We start from the raw sequence: 17,528 nt of genomic DNA, 5'->3' as shown, positions 1-17,528 counted from the left end.
CAGTGATTAATATATTTGCAAATTATGCTTTTTGTTACGGAACAAAATCAAGCACATAGTATTCACTTGGGGTAAAATACCCAAAAGTTCAGTAGTAGTTTATCCTGCCTATTTAATGGCTATTTAAATAATGTCTTTTCAAGAGCTTTTAATCATGAGTGTATAAGCATGTTTTGGGGAGTGGGCAGAAAAGAAGTATAAAAGCAATTTCTCTGCTGAATGTTCCTGACCAAACAGAAAAACACTAAGACCCAAGGTTGTGTTTGTCAAATATCCAGTGCTTGCTTTACTGAAGCACCTAGTATATAACGTTGCCTACTTTCGGTAAAATTGTACATAGAGTTCTGGAATATGTCTTAAAGACCTTTCCAAGAACTAAAGCAAAGAGGTTATCAAAAACATTGGACTGATAATGTTTTCCAAAAACACAAATGTCTGAAGTAGAGACACTTCCTAAAACCCCACCAAAAAACTCAGTACCATAAAGGACAAACAAAACGTATCATTCCAGAAAATATTTCTCATGTTTAGAAGATCTTGTTTTAAGCTGAATAATCTAATTTCAAATCACTGACAATGAGAGTTGAGGGAAGGGATGGATGAGGGAATTTGTGCCTTCAAAGGCAAAGAGGGACCAGTTTATAAGTGATACCTTTCATCTCCAGAGCTGTTAGCTGGAGGGCAACACCAAATGTTTAGTCTGAAAAATGAATTCAAATCACTCCGCAGAATAAAGTTGCAGAGTTAACTAACAGCATTAGATACTGTGCTTTCCAATACAACCCATCTTGTCTTTTAAACTATGCTCAATCTATATAATCACAAAAGGAACATATTTTTGTTTGTCTTGAGAGGAGCATTCACATTTTTAACATCTATCACTGCTGCCCACACAGATAAATAACTAATTTTAGAATTAATGAACTGGCTTACGTACATATGCAATTATTTATTATCTACAGTTCCTTGTTGAGAGCACAGCACTCCTCCATCATCTGTGGGATGTTGCAGTCAGTGGAGTTACCCTTTACCCAACGAGCATTTCCAGTTTCTTGGGCATTCATACACCTTTACTGCCACATGGAAAAAGTAAAGACAGCTCTGTTGAGGGTTGACACAGTCTAAATAACTACCTATTCTCTCACCTGCCTACATTCAGAACCAACATAGAGAGTCAGAGAGATGTAAGCTTTCAAATCACCTTTATTCTTAATTAAACTGATACTGGTTCCTATTCTGTAGGTTTACAAGGTAGGTGGGATTCACCTTTGAATTACAAAGACTCACTCATCCCAGGCCCTGGCTGTTTGGACCGACCACAGGCCCAGCTGCAGGAGCTGGGTCTTCACGTTTAGAACTCACAGCATGGAGGCTCGGAGAAGAACGTGTACATCCTGACACTGGTTGGCTCCCAAAGAAAGAAGAGAACAAGAGGCTGCACAGAGTGGGCCCAACTTATCCCTAAGTCTCCAGTCAGATAAATCATTTCTTCTGAGAGGTAAGTCAGTGGCTCAAAGGTCAGCTCTAGTACTGCTCTGATACCCTTCCAGAGAAAAGCAGGACGCCAAGGGGAAAAGAGAAACACTCCCCTCAGTGCAAGTGCTTTTCCCCACATAATATACTATTGAAAAAAGGGTGCTAAGGGCTTCCCTGGTGGCGCAGGGGTTGAGAATCTGCCTGCAAATGCAGGGGACACGGGTTCGAGCCCTGGTCTGGGAAGATCCCACATGCCGTGGAGCAACTAGGCCCGTGAGCCACAGCTACTGAGCCTGCGCGTCTGGAGCCTGTGCTCCACAAAAAGAGAGTCCGCGATAGTGAGAGGCCCGCGCACCACGATGAAGAGTGGCCCCCGCTTGCCGCAACTAGAGAAAGCCCTCGCACAGAAACGAAGACCCAACACAGCCAAGGATAGGTAGATAGATAGATAGATAGATAGATAGATAGATAGATAGATAAATAAATAAATAAATAAAATTTTTTTAAAAAAGTGTGCTAAATGGAAACTCAACAGTCTGAAATAATGCATTTGCCTTGGTAAGTTCCAAATTTAATATGAAGAAGTGACTTAAATATCAGAAAAAAATATTAGCTCATTAAATCTCTAACATTAAGCCATATTTCTACTAGCATGGATCCTTTGATATTAGCATTATCTATACGTTAATAAAAAGAATTGGTGTAGAAGTTTAAAATTGTCATACGATTGATATTTTACTCTCAGCGAAAAAGCAACATGCATGCACGCACACGCACACACACACACACGCACACACACGTTACATTGCTCAGTTCATTGTATATGTATTAATGTTTAAATAAACCTTCCTAAATATCCCACCCTGCTATAATATAGCAAAACTTGCTTTGTTTAAACAGAACTTATCTTATCCCTAGAATGTCCACTATGCATTACCTTCTTATGTGTAAAGGCAATGGGGTATTCTTTAAGCTATGCCAATATTTTTGTGCCTAATTTTTCATTGATAAAACAAAAGTTTAGATGACTTATATTTAATATGAGTTGCAGAATAAAAATGCTTACAACTTGAAAAATTCTCCTTGTCTTTGATTTCCCAATGCTTTGTTTTAGCCAAAAACTTTGCATATGAATAAAACATGACATAAAGAAGGAAGTAGTTTATGAGTTTTAACTATTCTCACACCAACACAGAACAAATAACCCAACTGCAGCAGAACTGCACTATCACACTCCTTCAGACATGTTACATCCAAAGTGACCTTGTGTCAGTTAGACAGGTAACAAAGTTGGTCAGAATGAGCAACTCACTCTTCCCTTGTATTATGTGCAGTTGGAAAATAATCATTTTTTTGTGCAGTGGGAAAACAATCAAACACACCATGCCAGGTGCTGCGGATATAAGACAAATAACCCAAAGACTTAAAGGGGTTTATGAATTATGAAGAAGGTCAGCTTATACTAAGTTATCTATAAATATCTGTCACAGGAGGTACAGGCATACTGTGGTTTTCTTTGTTCAATGTAAAGATGGAGGTTTCTGAGAGAAAAAAAAAATACCTGGGGCCAGGGACATCGTGGAAAACAATCCTGGAAGAAGTAGCAATGAAGAATAAGATTTGGATCAACGGACAGGAGCAGTGCAGTAATCCAAGTGGGAGAGTAGAGGAGAACTCTGTGCACCAAAGAATGAAACAGAGATGAAACTGATGTCTTAGCCTGGACTCCCCAGAAATCAGAGACTAGGAAACAGGCTACTTAACCTAGGAAACAGGAGTAAGGGATTAAGAGGAGTGAAGCAGGGAAAGGGGAAGAGCCAACATGAGGATATATTTCCTAATTGGTGCTGCTAAATACAACCGATTGCTCCATCACTGGGAACATTTCCCCAGAGACCCAACATCCTTTCAGAACAGGCTGACAATGGATGGAGAAGGGAGGGAAAAGTAGGAAATTTTTCACAATGGCTTCCAACTCTCATTGGTCAAAAGTCCTCTCCTTGTGACATTAACTTCTACACACTTTCAAGTCAGACCTGTGGGAGTGTGGACATCCAACAGGCTCTCATTGTGGTATCAGCAATAACGCCCCAGGGCAAGTATCTTCAATATTAAATTCAATTTTAGGACCCTTACTCCATTAAAATGTGAGAGTGAATTAGAGTTGGAGCTGGGAGAAGAGGACCGGAAACAGGAATGCATGTTGTCATGCCTTTGTAATCAATTCAGCTGAGAGGTCCCATGGACCAGGACCAGGGCTGTGACAATGGGATTGATAAGGGTGCTGGGCGAGGAGTCAGGGGACCTGGGTTCTGGTCCATATTCTGCCGCTGACTCACTTTCTGACCTCAGACATGTGAAATCACTTATCTGGAGTCTCAGCTTTCTTGCCTACAAGATGCGATCAATGAAACTGCCTCACTTGCCTCATGAAGTGATGAGACTCAAAAGACAGTGGGAGAGGTCATTATTATTACCAAAAGCTATGAACAAGGGGAGTAGTACTGTTTTTTACTGTAACGTTACTTCCTCCTGACTTACTGAGATTGAAAGTCAAACACCAGGAAAAATCCTTAGGTTCCTATGCTCAGCTTTGTGTAAGTAGAGTCTGCTTATTGAAATAAAATAAATACAGTTGAGACAATTACCTAATTATTAGAAACTCCAGCAATTAAAAAAAAAATTTCTGTGTTGAAGGAACAAAACTGTTCTTAATTGAGCTCTCCAGATTGCTCACAATAAACAAATTCCCTAACTTCTACATTCTCAATCACAATTTGCTTTGTAAGCACAAAATGTCTTCATCTATAACTTATAGAAATTTAATAACCATTGCTTTGTCTCCACTAGCAAAACAAAATTTTTAAAATGAGATAATTATTTAGATAATAAAATCCTAAAACCCCATTCATCTTAATTTTAGGAAAAAATATGGTCCTTTACCTAGATTATCAAGATAATTACTTCAACGCACACTTAAGCAAGCATAGATCTCCCTGTATTTATCTCTATTATCTACCTCAAATCACTAGGGCCATTCTGGCTCAGCTCCATCATTAAAGTGCCCCTACCATCCTGTCTTCACATTCCACTTTTATCCCACCTCACCTCCAGGCACTGGAAACAACATGGATGGTAACTGGCATTTCCAAGTAACCAGTAATACCAGTAGTTTCTTTCTCTGGTTTTAGCATCTAATAGATATAGGATTTGGTCTCTGTAAAGCAAATGGTAAAAAGCCCTCAATGAGGGGACTTGTAATAACTGAGACATTCTGAGTTATTACTGGTCCATAAACCAAATAACTTCTGTTCTACTTTCGGTTCTTCCGTTAACTGGTTGTGACCTTGGGCAAATAACATAACTTGTCTGAGTCCCTGTTTCAGCAATTATTATTATACAGATTAGACTGGATGTTCTCTAAGATATTTTCAAGCTGTAATATTCAATAGTCATTCAAACAGTAGTATGAAATGACTTTCCCATGAATATGACCTGTTATAATTAAGGTTTAACTAGCCAAACATAATACTAACAAGTATTATAGGAACAGCAGCTACCACAACTAAAGCAGCCCACGCTACACTGGATAAAACTCGCTAGAGTTGATTGCTCAATTCATATATTCCCGAGTCTGATACTTTCAATTGTAGGGACAAACATTTGTGATGAAAACAGAACAGCTAATACTACAGAAGTCAAAAGTGGTAAGTATATGCCTGCTCCCGTTTCTCAGTGCAAAATAATCTCTGATACATGCAGGAATATACAGCCTTGGTCTGTTTCCTGTAACTACTTCCGTTTCCTACAAGTCTTTTTCCTTCCGGTACTGGTTGGTCAAAGCCAACCTTAGATTCTCTTATTGAAATGGACCTCCACTTTAAGTGCTTACCCAAATCCATTCTTTTATAAAAGTTCCCAGTTCTCTTTATTTTCTCTTCCACCCATCTTCTTATCTCACTAACCTTTGGATTCTTTGCTATCATAGGTTGAAGCCTTTTAATCTTTACTGACCACTCTTTAAACAAACCAACCAACCAACAAAACCTAACTGTATATTTTGCATTGTTTCAGAAATAATTTAGGGCATTTCATGAAGAAACACATAGAGCAGAAAAATAAAATATGTTTTTAGTTGGGAAGAAAGTTGAGGCAATGAAAAACTAAGGTTAATAAATGTGAACGTGCCAGGAGATAAGTTAACGTTTATGCTGTAAAATCCTATGCACACAGTAAAGGGAGATCTCAAATTTGTCACTTTCTATCAGTCAGCAGGAAGAGGAAAATATGGCTAGTGATGTAATTTACAGTGTTTGTAAGATAAAGATATACCAATTGCTCTGGAGAGGCACAGAACAATCTCTCTCCCAGACCCCTACGCAAAGGGTACTCTATCATGTGGTGAACCAGCAATTTAATTCCTACAGTAAATACATATGTCACAGAGCCCAGGGTGTTGTTTCTGATGACATCTTTCAATACAAGCTAATGACAAGTCAAAGGGGCATCATCATAAAATCTATAACACACGGATGTTGATAAAACGTAGTGATCTGTTTTAATCCAAAGATATATTTTACATTATTGAGAATAGTTTGTCTTTCAACCAGGTTTTTCAATAGCTAGTATGTGGCAGTGCAGTTCAAATGATGTGCTCAAATATGTACCTGAACTGCAGGGTGATAGTTAAGTGAACAGCCAAAAGTTTTATCAACTTGCCAAGCCAGGAGAAGAACTGCCATTATTTTATCAAAACTGATGAGGTAAACAGGAATAACTGCCTGTGTGGAAAACCAAGCCACGCATGCTCTAGGTGTACTTACAGGAGACCCCACCGGCAGGGCAAAAGGTCTCCTTGGGAAGAGTGGTTACCACAACAGACAACAGGGCAGATGAGAGCCCCGAATTCTATGCCACAAAACAGAACTGCAGTTTAAGTCTGTGAAAATTTTAAAGCATCTTAAGCCAAACATTCTACCTTGCCCATTAATAATAAATCTCTAGAAAGCATCCATTTTAAGTCTAGACCTTTGTGCAATATAACTTCCTAATATGCCCTAGAAAGATGAAATTGTTGCATGGATTCCTAGGCATCAGCTGGAGGAGATGGCCTGTTATAGATCAGCATTATTATTTATACACAGTTTGGAAACAGAGTTCTTTTGAAACAAACATAACATCTTAGTTTTAGAAGAGTTAATATGTGATCCCTTCCACTAAGAAGGCTGTTTCTAGTCTGGTATTACAACCATGCCATCTGCCCGTAAGAAAACGCTTAGCTTCCATTATTTTAGGGAAAGTGTATGGGGTGTGGGTGGCAGACTATTTTTAATATGTATTCAGTTGTTTATTCATATGTTGTCTGGCAAATCCCCAAACCCTAAGGTTCTTAATTCCCTCTTTCACCTCCATATCCCCTACTACTAAAACAGGTTGGCACTTAGAAAATTGTCAGCAAATACTTAGTGAATGATATATATGTCCAAATAAGACATTCATAATTTACTCCACTGAAAACAGTTATTATTACATAAAGGATCTTGCCTTTCTAGATTAATGGTACAGTTTTAAAAGTCCCTTGATAAACATGGATGTTCCTTGGCTCTCACTTAGAAATTATGATCTATTTAGTTTCTGGTGGGGTTCCAATGTCTGCCTTTTAACAGTCATCCCATGTAATATGGATTCAAGAGATGCAGGAATTAAAGTTTGAAAAACACTGCAGTAGATGTTAATGTATGTTCTCCATGAACACCATCAACCCAAGTTTTTAGCCCATATACAGTTCCTATCCTTGATCAAAGGACTATAGGGGTTAATAAAATGTTTAAACAATCTTGTTAATATTAACAATTACTCCTCAAGTTGGTAAAGTATAAAACAGAGGTCAGTAATGGTGTACCTGTGTCAAAAATCTATGCTTCTTTTGTAAAAACTTGCCTGAAAAACTCAGGCTTATAATTTACCAAGCAAAGCATTTCAGAAGGAATAGATGTTAAACTAGTAAGTGTATAATTTGCAATAAATAAAGGGTATACCTATCTAAAAAAGAGGCTTAATTACATTCTGGATTTATAAACAAGTATTATGATAACCCAGCAAAAAGGCTGCCTAGGATCCACAAATTTCAGAACATTAGCAGAACTTCCAGCCAAATTCAAATGCCTTACATAGATTTATTGTTCCCAAGATTTTGTTTTGCTTTGCATCTTAATTTAATACTCAAATAGCCTCTGAGGTTATCTAATGGTTCTAATGTAAATACTGTTAGGGAAGAAACTGAAACTCCTTTAATTTTAGGGGCCAGATACAAAAAGTCTGGAGATGCTATTAGTTCTAGGTGGCTATTAGAAGAATATGAGTGTCTCTGGAAAGACAACTCTGATGCAGTACGTTTTCCTATGTAGCAACTAAATGAAGTTAAATTCTATGCCTGGTGACATCAAATAAGTGTTGCGCTTCTATTAAATATCAAAAACTCTGGTAGGTGCTTCAAATGCAAAGGTGAATCAACTCAAGTCTCTACTTTCAAAAGCTCACATTCTGTGACTCAAGTTATAACAATAACATGATATAGGCACACATTGCCTAAGGCATTGTGAAACTACCTACCCAAGAGTGGCACTACCTCAGGCTTAAAGTAAGGAATGTAATAAAATAACCCTAGAAGAGGTGATAACTGCAGTTAAGTCTTAAAGGCAGAATAGGAGTTGGATAGGAGGGGGTGGGGAAGACAACATAAGGCATTCCAGATAGGGAACAGATAAATAGAGGGAGGAACAGCATGGAAGATTCATGGACTTACATCAGTGTTATGTTATTGGAGCGTAACATAGGAATAACTGAGTGATGAGACGTGAGGATGGAAACTCGTAAAGGAACCAGATCATGGTGTATTTTATCTTATAAGCCTTTGAAATGTTAATAAAAGACACTGGAATTCTCAGTAAAACAGGGAATCATTGCAAGGACAACGTATTAGAAACCAATTTTAATTAGGAAAGTATGACCTATCATGAATACAATTTTCATTTAGGAATGTTGGCTCCCAAGAAAGGCAGATAATTAAGCCAATAGGTTTTATTGCTAAAATGTGCAATTACATCAGAAGAAAACCCTGATACTTGGTGGAATAAGCCAGAATCATGAAGCGTGATGATCACTCTTGGTTCTCATTTCTAGTCCTTCCTCTAGAGATAAATGGATATGTAGCTAATGAATGGTTATTGGTCACCTATTTTCTAGGGCTTCCCATATCAAGGGAAAAAAATCAGCAACCAATACTTAAAATAACTTTTTTGCAAAATGATGGGGTCAAACCTAGGAAAGAAGTAAATTTTCATAGTCATTAGGAGAATTTTAGTTCTTTGAAATGTTCTAGCAATAATATTTTAGGATTATATGCTCTTCCAGCCTCTTTCGTTCCTGTGTCTCTATACTATGTATTTTAGTAGCATCCTGTATTATTACTCCACTCATTTTCCCCCTTTTTTCGTCATGAGATGAACGTTCTATTCAAATTAGGACAACTAAAAGCATCTTAAATTGAAGAATATCTTTCCATAGAACCATTCATTTTCAATTAGGTGGAGACAACAAACAATTAGAGAAGCAGTAGGTATGCATTAAAGGGTATTTGTCCTCCAGATTTATCTTTCACTCATGGATGACCCCATCACAGAAAGAAATTAACATAATTTATATCAATAATTTGTTTCTGTGATGTGTGAAGAAAATAATACCTCATAATAAATTAAAGATGCCTTTACGACTGCATTTTATCAGCTTATTTACTCTTATTTATATTTAGAGCTGCAAAGTCATATTAATAGAGTTATGAAAATAGCCCACAGGCTGAAGCCCTAGTGGTTTCCAGTACAATAGGAATGGTACTATCTTACCTAAGCGAGTAGAAAGGCTTTGCTCGATTTGACTTTCCTGATTGTTGAGAGACTGTTTCTAATTCTCTAGTTTCGCAAGCTTGAGGTCACCTAACAGGAGTTGCTTTCTTTTGTGTAAACAGGTCAATCACTTTGCCAACCAAATTCACTTGATTTGCCTTTTAAAGTGACCCTTTGACTTGTAATCTACATTCTCTTCATGCTTTATTTCATTTTATTTTGCTGGAGAGCATTTTAGAATGTTTATCATGAAAAGAGCTACATAAATATTAATGTATTGATAGTGTTATGGCTTTTCAAACCTATATTTTATGTCATGGGTTTTAAGAGCTACAGAATTTACTGACTACACAGAAAATATAAGTATAAACAGGCTTACTGAAATGCCCCAAATGTGATAAAATATATGCATTATTAATCCTATGAAATTCAGTATGATCCTGTTAAAATGCCAAATTCTCTAAACCATTCTTGGATTTTTTTTTACTAGTAGAGATAAAATTTGGGATATTAAAGGTATGTAATGAACCCTCTAATTTTCGAAGTTTAAAGTTAATTTGGAGGTAAATATTATAAAGTAAACAAAAGCATAAATTAGGACCTATCTAGAGTGACAAAAGAACTCAACTTAAAGCTGCACGGTCTCAACCTGTCTGGCTGTGTGCTCTTACTCTGAACCCTACAAGGGACATAAGATCAAAAGTCAACTGGTTAAGAATTGTCTTATACTTATAAGGAATTTTCAAAATAAATGTTTTGGATAAAACATATAATCACACTTAATGAGCATTCAGTATAGCCTAAAAGGGATAAAAATAGCTCACCTGGAGATACTCTAACTGTTGCAGCAAAGAAGAAAATTTGAGGGGAGATTCTGTACAAGTGCTATATTTAAACACATAAATTTTTATATTCAACTGTATAAATCTGTATAAAAATGACAATTCACTCAGTGCCTTATTATCACGTAGGAGTGAGAGGGCAAATCCATAGGAAAGGGAAAAAGTAGCTATTCCACCTTCTAGAAGTTCTTGCCCAGTACTGACAATAGGGATTGAACTGTACTAGGCACCGTAAGAAACACAAAACAAGAATACAGGGCTTCTACTCTTAGTAAAATTAAAATAGTGTTCAGGAAGACAAAGCAAACATGAAAATATACATGGAGAATAGAAACAAGTTAACATTCTGCCCACCAGGTAAGAGTATTACTGCACTGGCAAAATGGTGAGTCATGAAGGTCATCTGCTGCAGGTTCTTGACTTTGGTTGGATGAAAATTATATTAGTGCATTAATGAAGAATAAACTGGATGCTATACTCAAGAGGAAAATGTAGCATTACTCAAGCCAGAAGACTAAGAAGTAGTGAGATACCTGAGATGCTGAAGTAACCTGTTCCAATTAAATGAAAGATTAAATCAGGCTTTTGTTTTGGCCTCAAATGGATGGAATACACATTAGTCTTAGAGTAGCAATATGCCAATATTTCAATAGCAGTTTCTTCCCTGCCACCTTCATATCAATAGTTTTTATAGAGCACCGATTATAGGCTATGCCCTGTGATAATAAATTAATATATATTGTCCCATGTAAGGATCACATCAATTCTATGAAAGAGATTTTTTTCTTCTTTGACAGATAAAGGAACAGAGTGTTGTGAAAATTGTAAATTATGTAGCAACAACATGGGTTAGGGGTGAGAAGACTTCATCCAAATTCCCCAAAAGCTTTTCTCAAAGTATGTGTCTTTGGGCAAATCATTAAATTCTTAACTTTAGACTTCGGCTTTGAAAATTGAAGGCATTAGACCTGAGGCCTCAAAGCTCTTCCCAGCTCTTCCTTCCCCTTTGCTTCTTTCATCCCCTCTCCAAAAAAAAATAGAGTAGAAGAGGCGATGGACCAAATCTTTAGATATGTGAGGCAAAGTCAGTTAAACATCAGCCTAATCAGTGTTTCTGCAAAAGACAACTCAATGAATGGAAAAGGAAAAGTTAAAATAGAATATGCAAAGATAGATGAGAACAAAATTTGCTGGAAAAAAAGAAATAACCAAAATTGCTAACTGAAAAAGAAATGAAAATTTAATTAACAGGAAAAACAAATTATACAAAATGATCAGTGAAGACACATCTGGTTTGAACAACAGGAAAAATATTTGTTCTTCTCTTTTAAGGCAGAAAAAAAATTGAGAAACTTCAAGAAGGTGCTGTGGGAAGGGTGGGGCAGGGGTAGATTTGGGGCTGCTAGCTCCAATTTCTCCATAGCAACAGTATCAACATTCGGAGGGAAAAAGAACAGTTCTAACCAAAAACTGTTTTACACAGTCAAATGTAAAGAAAACGTTTAACAAAATAAACAATATGGGAAATTATGATCCCTTTTTGAAAACAATATGACAACATAATTGATTCAGACAAAGTATAAATGGAAAAGATGAGAGAAAAATAAAGCTTAGAATTCAACTGAACACAGCAAGGGAAAATGTATATATATGTGTGTGTGTACGTATATGTACACAAAATATATATATGCGTACACACACACCCATATCTGAAGACTAATCTACATGGAAAATAAAATTTTAAAAGATGTTCTAAAACCTGATGAAGAAAAAGCACATAAAAATCTGATGACAAAGAGGCATAAAATATCCTAACATTATAGAAAGACTCAAGTTGGTTCAAAAACATAAAATTCACCCTATATTTTATACAAAACATGTAATGAAACAAGCTGCTTAAGAAAAGGTGAAAGTAGAAAGATGGACAGATTTAGACCAAACAAATTCTTAGGAAGAAATAGCAATATTATTGATTTTGAGAAAGTTTAATACAGGGCAAAAGGTGTTAACAAAGCAAGGAGAACAATGAGATTATAACTCTAATAAATCTTTATACAACAAATAAAGTATCACAACACCTAAGTAATGAAATATAGGAAATATGCAAAAAATCAATAGAAAGCAGATATTAATTTATATCAATAAGGTTGTGAAAAATCTAGTAAACTAAAAAGCACGTAGCACTTTTAAAGGTATGTATTTATTTATACTTATATTTTTTGATATTTGTTACATATTATTTAATTATATTTATTTTATTTGTATATGTACATGCTAATGTCCAGATTAAATTCTATGCCTCCCAAATAAATGATACACATTCTTTTCTAGTATCCATAAGGTATTTTTTAAACTGACCATATTTTTGGACATAATGGAAATATTCACCTATTTCCCAAAGTGTAGGTATTATATTTGTAATAATACGCTGTAATTACTTTGTAAATTATACTTCAATGTAAAAATTTTCTCTAACAACAACAAAAGGGTAAGCAAAAATAATTTGGCAAAATACATTTCAAACAATCCCCAGGTTTAAGAAGAAACCAAATCCCAAACTGCAAAATGGCTACCAACTAATGATGCATATCACATTATATATGATATGGGTAATGATATTCCCCAGAAGTAAATGTGTAACTGAACCAGATAAATTAAAATGAGTCAACTAAGGGTCTGCATCAAGAAGGTAGCCTTAAAATGACCCAAGGAGCAAAAACATATCCTGTAGAAGGAACCTTATAAAGAAAATATTTTAAAAATTTATTAAGAAACAGGAAAGAAAGCATTAATACAAGAATAGTTGTTTTAGAAAACAATATATAATGAATCATGGAAAGCAGTAATTAAGAATAAAGGGAAAAACAAAATAGCACTAAATTAGTGGTAATAAACAGGACACTGACCATAGATCTTGAAGGAATTAAAATAATCATAATGGAACTATTTTAAAGTTTTATATTAAAATTTTTAAAGCTGAATTAAATAAATTACTTTCTATGGAAACAACAATAAGTCACAATTGATCGTGGAAGCATGTGAACAAAACTTCAAAATAAGTGGTTTATTACAAAAATTTCTTCAAGGTTTCAAATAGTAAATAATTCTAACATAGTATCATATTACAGAGAAAAAAGTACATCTTCATACTTTCCTTCTGAAGCCATGTAAACTCTGATATAATATGTGACAAATACACCATATATAATTATTGACTAATCTCACAAATAAATATTACTTTTAAAGGTAATTTTTTAAATATTAGAAATATGGAATCAGTGGCACATGAAAAGAATAATTCAGAATCATGGGAAGTTTCTCACAGAAATACAAAGGTAAGTAAGTCATAAGAAGTTTATTAATGAAATACGCTATGTTAATATGTCAAATGAAAACGAACATATGATCTTCTCAATAAGTGTCAGTCAGACATTTGTCAGAATTGAAATACATTCCTGATTTAAAGAGAAAAAATAGTAAACTACAAATAAAGGACTAAATCCTTAGCAGGATACAAATGTGTATTTCAACCAAAGTCAACATGATTTTTCATGGTAAAAATGAGAATTCTTCTACTGAAGCCAAGAACAAAAAAATAAAAATAAAGAGGAAAGTAGCTCTAATGCTGCTTTAATTACCACATTTAGTCAGCACTAACCTAGAAGTACTAATGTAATGGGCACTTGCTATTTGTTTCAGCTACCCAACGCCTGACGAAGCAGAGCCCACATCACTTAGCAGAACTAGTTTCTGTCTTCCCTAGTCCTTCTGACCAACAGAAAAGAGATACATGACTTTGGCAGGAGTTTGCAATGCAAAAAAGCAAGGGGAGTGGAAAATTAAGCAAGATGTGGAAAATGAAGCAGGCAGCGGCAACAAACTAGCAATTCCAGGTTCAGAAGTACTGTATCAAGTTCTGGCAGTATTTACCCACAGTTTAAGCCATGGCAGCAGGGCTGTCACCAAAAAGATTGCATGGTATGATTTTGCTTTGGTCGTTCTGGCAGGTTTTGCTCGTCTTCCATTTAATCTATCATCTAAATTGTCTAAATTCTTCTTGTGATGAAAGGAACCAGTATCAGTTGCTAATGTTTATCTAAGAACACTGATTGATACAACTAGCTGGCACCAATTGACAGTAGAAAATGATAAAGTAATAAATACTGAACTGGAGGACAAAAGCTTAAAAGATGAGTAATTGTCTACCTAATAATCTCAAGAGTCAAGTGATAAATATTAGGAAAAATAATAGAAGTCATTAATAGTCAGTAATACAATAATTACACATACATATTCATATGTAAAAATGAACCACATAAGTACTATAATAGAAAAGGATATCCATTTTCAATGGTACTCTCAAAGAAAAAAATACAAGACAGTGAAATAAAGATAGCAATGATGTGCAAGACATATATGGAGGAAACTATAAAAATACGCTAAATGTCAAAAAATTATGTAAGTAAGTGCAAAGATATAATGTGTTCTTGATTAGAACACTGTAAAATTACTAATTCTCTCCAAACTAACATGTAATGAAATGTGATTATAATTAAACAACAAAAGGCAAAATGTTATAAAGTTCCCATTTGGGAAAAAAGGGAAATATCGAAATCAATTCTGAGAAAAGAATACAGATGAATAGGGAATAATCCTACCAGATAGTAAAATATCAATAAATTTTAAAACTTTCGACATATTAACATTATTCAATCCACATTATACTAACATATTAGAGCACTTTGGAGCTCTATAAATAAAAAGCGGTTCAATGGACCAGAAAAGAGGCCACAATAAATTCTAATAAATAGGGGATTTTGGTTAACCCTAAGGATGGTATTGCAAACCACTGGGGAAAAGATGAGGTCATACTGGATTACAGTGAGTCCTAATCCAATGACTGGTGCCCTTGTAGGAGAGAAAACAAAGACACAGACAGAACCAAGGAAGAGTGCCATGCAAGGATGGAGGCAGAGACTGAGGTGGTGTCTCTACAAGCAAAGAACATCAGGGATTGTCTGGCAACCACCAGAAGCTAGGAAAAGGCAAGAAAGGATGCTTCCTAGAGGGCAAAGCCCAGCCAACTCCTTAATTTCAGATATCTAAACTTCGAAATTGCGATAGAAAAAATTGTTATTTTAGGCCTCTAAGTTTGCAGTATTTTGTTATGACAGCCCTAGGAAACTAGTCTGGCATTCTATTACAATTTAATTTATTTACTATTTTTTAATAGAGGGTTTTTTTCTAAACAGAACATGAGTGTTCTTGATTATGGTGATGGTTTCATGGGTTTATGCCTATCTCCAAACTCATAAAGTTCTATCCATTAAATACATTCAGTTTTCTAGTATATAAATTATACCTCAATAAAGGTGTTATTTTTTTAATCTAGAAAATAAAAATCTTCCATGTGGTATGAAAGATACAGTCAAAAGACTTAACAATAAACTGGAAAAAAATTAGCAATATATAACAAAGGCTTATTTTCTTTAATTTATGAAGGGCCCATAAAAATGAGTAAGAAAAAAGATGGATAACACAATACGGAAAAGATGGTGAAAATGTGAGAAGATACTTTATGGAACAAAGAGGTACAAAACAATGATACACCAAAAAAATGGGTCATAGCTTGGTCAGTGGCATTATTAAATTAATGAAAACTAAAACAAGATACTATTCTTTCATCTATCAGAATGACACATTAAGTTATAATGTACAATACCAGCAAGTTGTAGGGAAATAGCCAATCTCATACTCTTGATGTAAAATAAATTGCATCTTTTTGTAAAGCAAAATTTGATGATACCTATTCAATTTTTAGATACACACAGCAATGTCATGCCTAAGAATTTACATACAAAATTATTTCAAGATATATGTGAAAGGATATTCTTTGCAGGATCTTTTGCTCAGAAAAAAATGAAAACTTACAAACAACCTAAATGTCCACTAACTGACACTAATCCATTTAATTATGACACATCCAAATTAAGGAATAAGAAGCAGACATTTAAAAGGTGGAGGTACATTTCTATGTATTAATAATGAAAAATATTTGATATTTTAATAAACAAACTTTCAGCAGCAGACAAGTAAAACTTGTTCAATCCTTATCATAAATTCACAAACTGTTTTTCAGGAAGAAATCACAAGTAATGATTAACAGTGGCTATCTTTGATAAGGGCGCTTTGGGGTATGAGAAAAGAGGCCTCTCTCTTCATATATCACCCTTCTGTATGGCTTATCTAAACACAGATATTTAGAGATAGACGTAAAAACACATACAAATAACACGCCAGTTTATATTATATGAAAGGTAAGATTATGGGCTTTTTATTATAATTTTCTCTACTAAAATACTCATATTTTATAGTTTCAAAAAGGCATGAGACAAGGAGGTGATCCAGAGGGCTCGGCGCTTACCAGCACCAACTAGCACATCACAAATACATCCACGTGGGGAACAACTCTCACTGAAAACTAACTGGAGTCTGGCAGGAAGACTCCTGTACGGCTAAGACCGTAAGAAAGATCCACACAGAATCCGGTATGAAGGGAAGAGGACCGATCAGGTCATAACACGGGCCCCTGGGAGGTGAGTCAGCAGAGGAGAGGGATTACAAGGGTAATGCCCTGGGAGTGAGCAGTTCAGCCACATACTGGGCGCCCAGCCCTGGGGTTCCACATCTGGAAGACGAGCCCCCTCGGTTGGTTGGAGGGCCAGTGGGACGAACAGGAGGGCTGTAGGAAGCCTGGACCCTGCACACGAGGAGCTTGCCCGAGCTTGCTGACTCCCCGCATAGGGTGGGTTAACCGCATGGGTCGCTGGCTGCTTTCCAGGACCACCATGGCTCATACCCCAGTCTGAGCTGAGCACCCACTCCAGCCCCACTTGCTACACAACACAGCTCCACACTGAGGCAATGACTGCCATGGTCAAGGGAAAATCTCGGCTGTGAGACATGAAGGTGGCTCAGACCTGGAACAGCACCTGAGTAGGGTGGGGGCGGCCATCACTGGCTCTTACGTAGGCAGCGCATCAGAAGCTCTCCAGGTCTCTGACCGCAACCTGGACTGCCACAGCCCACATCCAGACCCACGCCAAGTGCCCACGCCAGGCCCTCTTGCTCCAGCACTGCCTCCCTCTGAGGCAAGAGTGCCAGTGTCAGGAGTGTGGAGAGCACATACTGAAAGGGAATGGAGTCAGCTTCGACCCACCCCTGAGGGCTTCTGTTCCTGCAACTTGGGAGCCCACCCCACCCCATAGGGTAGTGATGGCTACTGAGCAGAGGAGAAGTCCTGGCTCAC

This window comes from Balaenoptera borealis, assembly GCF_965194805.1.
Source record: "Balaenoptera borealis genome assembly, chromosome: 2".
Classification (NCBI taxonomy): Eukaryota; Metazoa; Chordata; class Mammalia; order Artiodactyla; family Balaenopteridae; genus Balaenoptera; species Balaenoptera borealis.
Note: the sequence above shows the minus strand (reverse complement) of the source record.